A 4,949-nucleotide genomic window follows, 5' to 3' on the forward strand; every position below is an offset into this window, starting at 1 on the left:
TAGTTCTTTATATAAGATGCGAAATTTCTGCATAGCTAAGCGTAATAAATTACAATCTAAAAGACAATACGCTCTGGATTCTGATTTAATACAATAGACCGGTTCGAGCTGTTTGTGTGAATACCAATTTTTAAATTCTCGGTATTCAAATTCTTTCATTTTATTGGGTTAAAAAAAATTTCGTCCGGAATTGGTCCTGAATAATTCAAAGTTTTTTTCGTCCAAAAAATATAGGGAAAATATCCTTTAGATTGAGGCAAAGAAAACATTTTAGGAAAATGTCTTAGTGGAGCACTAACATAGTTTAAAGGATCTACAAAACGAATGTCTACCCCTTTAATATAAATAGTAAGAATTTTGGCTCCATCGTAAATAACCTCGGGAATGACATGATTAATTAATTTAGAAATAATAAACATTCCATCGAAAGATCTTATATTATGGGCCATTACGATGAGGTTGGTAAATTTCGGCCTAATTGTTTTTCTTTTCCGTTTCCCATTCGTAAGTAAAATAGTTTCATGTTGAAACAAAAAATTGAGAAAGTTATTTACACAATGTTGTCCTTCAAAAACCGTGGTTTCCACAGGCTGATTTAAAATTTCACTTTGTGCCACTAGCAGAATAGTTTTATGCATATTATTCTCGATTATAGTTTCAATATCGATATATACATAGGATCGTGGTTTTTTTAAAGGTCGACTGTTTAACATAATGTTGGTTTGGAGGATGTTCAATTTTACGAGAGTTGCAAGCTGTTTCACATTTGTGAGTTTTTGAAGTTTCAAATTGAATACAGCATTTTTGACATCTGTGGAAAAGCTTGCAAGTTTCATTTTTCAGGTGAAAACTGTAACATTCACCTTGTTTTAAATACCTATTACAAAGTTTATAACGAATTAAAGGAATTTCTAAAATTTCGTGAAAATCTCGACCTAAACACCTTTTACATTTAATATTTCTAGTGTCAAAGCAGTGGTGCTTGTTTCTATGTGGTGGAATAAATTTTTTTTCACAGTCTAAGCACGAAGCTACCCCACCCCAAATGGAATGTAGATTTTTAGCTAAGTGAACGTCCGTGCCAATTTTTACAAGTAGAATTGTGTTTTCGGCAGGGGGAAAACCCTTGAAATAAATTTGAAAATTTTCCGTGCCGTTAAATATTATTATCTGATACTTTGGGGCTAAATATGATTGAAATTTAACTATGTCACCAATTTCTACAGCTCCTTGTGCAATTCCTACATCATTATGCAATTTCTTAGCAGCTTTAGTTTACAATTTACTACGAAAGAATGTTAAGGCTCTATATTCTTTAAGAACACTTGTTAATGGAAGTTTTTTCTTTTTATACTCGGCAATTTCACAGAGTTTTATTCCGACTGTGAGGCCTCTCGCTACGCATAAATTATCGATGTTGTTTATATAGTAAAAATTGGATTTAGTTTTTAAAAAAACATCAAGATCGATAATGTCTCTGTTTTTTAGAGCTAAAAATTTTTTTCCCATTTTCTGTGGGGATTTCAAAAGAATTATACTAAATTTTATTTCTCCATCTAGTAAGAAATCTTTTTTCGATTGAGCAATGCGAGCTATATGGTTAAATATTCGAGAAACAGTTAACCGATCAATTTTAATAAATTTAATGTTAATTGGATGTTCTAAATTTTCCGATTGAATTGCAAATCTGAGGAAATCGAAACCTGGTGCCTCTTGTCTTACGTATTTGATAATTTTGGACAGAATCTTTTCAAATACTATAAAAAATAAATGTGTGGGGATTTCGTTTAAATCTATTACTTCTAGATCAATATCCAATTGTTTACATTTCCACTTTTTTGAATTTCTAGGGCTTAATTTTTTAATTTTATAAAACTTTTTATAATTAAAACTGTTTAAAGATGAAAAGTCTAATTCACTGTCCGAATAGTAAGCACTGGAGTCTTCCATATTATAATTTCGTTTCCAGGTCTAAAATATTATTCTAATTACTATTACGAATAATTAATTAATGAGTTTAACTTGCCTTCGTGGGTGGGCAAACAATTTTTTCTTCCGTCTGGTCAATTATCTTTTTCAGCCTGTTTGTTGAGTTTATGATTCGAATAACGTCCATGGATAGGGTGTTAGCTAAGAATTTCACCCTTTTATAATCACCCTTCCAGAGTTCATCTTGGGGAAGATGTTTAATGTTTATATACGAATATATCTGAATATCTAGATATATTCCCTTGTCGCTCGCTTTTTTCTCGGAGTTTTAGTTTCGTAAGACACTCCACCTTTTTTAACTTTCACTGATTGTTCGATTCCAACTTCTTCGATGTTTGACATCCTACGGACCTCTTGAATAAAGTCCCCATCCGATTCGTCCGACTCTAATAACATCTCCTCTTCAGGCCTATCAAAAACTGAAACAGCTTGACTCGCGGAGCTTTAACAATTGCTTGTGGAAGCCATTTTAGCCTGTTATGTTTTAATAGTAAAATTTTGCCCTTTTATACCAAAAGTATTTATTTTTTCATTAATTTTTCAAAAATATAAAACCTTGAATATTAAAGTGATTAATACTACAAGGATAGAACCTAGTTATAATTTATCAGTATGTAAATGGTATTTAAAATTGTTAGTGAATGTCAATTTAAATATAGATATGTATAAAAATATAAAATTATTAATTATTTTTTTGAAGGACTTTATATTTAATAACGTGACAAAAAAGACAACGCCCTAAGAGTTTTAATATTTTTGCTTTAAAAATCGATTATAGATGTAAGAATTTTGTTAATTACAGGGTTAGATGTTTTAAAATTCTATGGGAAGAAATATATTTCTGTGAGGTATAAAATTTAAACGAAGGGATAAAACTATATTTCTGCAGGGTGTATTTGATAAAAAATTGTCTTTTGACTTGATTTTAAAACAGGTTTAAATCAGGATGTAAAAATTAAATATTCTGAAATTTTTCTTATAAAAAGAGTGTTTTTCAACGTATTCGTTTTATAAACCATGGGCTCTCGCGAAGTTTTGACTGTTTCTGGTAAGATTTCTCATCCTCTCGCTATTAACCCTTTTTCACTTAAATATCTAGCATTACGCAAAGTTAGGAATTGTAATCTTTTTAAAATTAACGAAGTTTCAATTAGAGTTGAAAATTACTGTATGAAAACAGTCTTTCTTGAGTGTCAAGCCTTAGTAGAACCTTTTAAAAAAATCATTTTTGCTTGCCCCTTTATAAAAAAATCTTTCAAATTATCACCAGCTGTTTTTGCTTCGGTTTTTTCTAGAAGAATCAATAACAATTCTTGTCTATTTGACGTTCATTCTATTAATTTTGTCTGTCCCCACGACGGTTTTGAGTTTGACGGGTTACTGTTCCACACTCAATACACTCTTGAAGGTTGGTTTTCTTACGAAATTTTACGCTTAATTGGAAAACATATGCGACTATATCAAAATTTAAATAAGATATCATGGTTTCGTCAGCATAGAAATCGTAGGAATCTTCAACACAATCTTCTAATTATCTACCAATTACAGCAACTTTCTTTCTTTCGAAAAAAACAATTAACTTTATCTACCGACTTTCATCTAACAAAATATACTATCCGTTTAGAATTAGGAATGATAGTTCTATTTTTTATTAATGATTTGGATCAACAAGAAGTTAAAATAGTTACAACTTTAGTGTAAGGAATACTAATTTTAAAAAAATAATTACAATAATTAAGATAAATATTTTTATTAAGTTGCAAATTATCTCGACCAATTCAAAATTTAAACGATCGTCGGCAACTTTTCCAACTACGACTCAAGGTATTTACAATATTTTTTTATTTATTTTAAAAAATTAAATTTTTTTTTTAAATAGGACTCAAATCTTATAAAATTCTAATATTGTACAGCAGACTATTTTATTTAAAGACTTTATTTGTGTTTTTTATTTTAATTGTTTTATTTGGTAAAAGATTTTAATTTTTGAAATGTTTTATATTTTTTATTTAAATTGTTTTAATTTTAAAAGGTTTAAGTGTTTTTTAAATATGTTTTCCAAAATAACTAGTTTTATTAATTTAATTCAGGCGGTGGAGGCTCTTTTTAATACTTCATAATCTACTTTTTCTTTTTTAACTAGTTTTATTAATTTAAAGTTGGGATTGGTGTAAAGTCTTTTTTATCCAGTGAATTTTCAAGAAATTTTATTCTTATCTTTTTTGTCAGGTATCAAATGTTTTTGGTTAAATTAATTCGGTTATATAAATATCTTTTTGTTTTTTTTAATATTAGTTTTTTTATATTTTTTATTATTATAATTATTATTTAAAAAAATTCTTGAAAATTTCTTGTTTAAAACTGATTTAAACAAAGTTCATCTGGGATACAATCTATCGCCTGTATCAAACGACCCATTGCTTGTTTCAAACTACTCATTGGCTATTTTTTAATCTTTTTGATTTTTTTCATGTCCTCTATGTACTTTTTTATACTAATATTGGTTAAACTTTAATGCTTTATGTTTTTTTGGTAATTGATAATTATATTAACTGAAATTGTATACGTACATTTTGTACTAGTTTGTTTAAAAATTGAATATAATTGATTTTATTAATTTATAAAACTTGTTTAAGAAGGATAGGGATAATTAGTTAACCTTAGTTGTATTAAAAAATTAATAATTATTCCCAAAGACAATATTTTTAAATTTTTAAATAAAGGTCGGGCTTAAACTATAAAATCTCAATGTAAAGGATTTTACCAGGAGAAATCTAGAATCAAGATGTTTGGTGAATTACATCTAAAGCCTGTACTCTCGAATTATATCTAAAGCCTGTACTTTCTTTGCCACGATCTTTAAAAATTATCTCTCTTTGAGTAGTAAAAATGTATAATCTTTTGTAATACTCGTCAAATTTCTTGGTGGAATCACAAGAATTTAAAAAGTTTGAGTCTGA

This window comes from Leiobunum rupestre, chromosome 2 (assembly GCF_980474605.1).
Source record: "Leiobunum rupestre chromosome 2, qqLeiRupe1.1.hap1, whole genome shotgun sequence".
Lineage (NCBI taxonomy): Eukaryota > Metazoa > Arthropoda > Arachnida > Opiliones > Sclerosomatidae > Leiobunum > Leiobunum rupestre.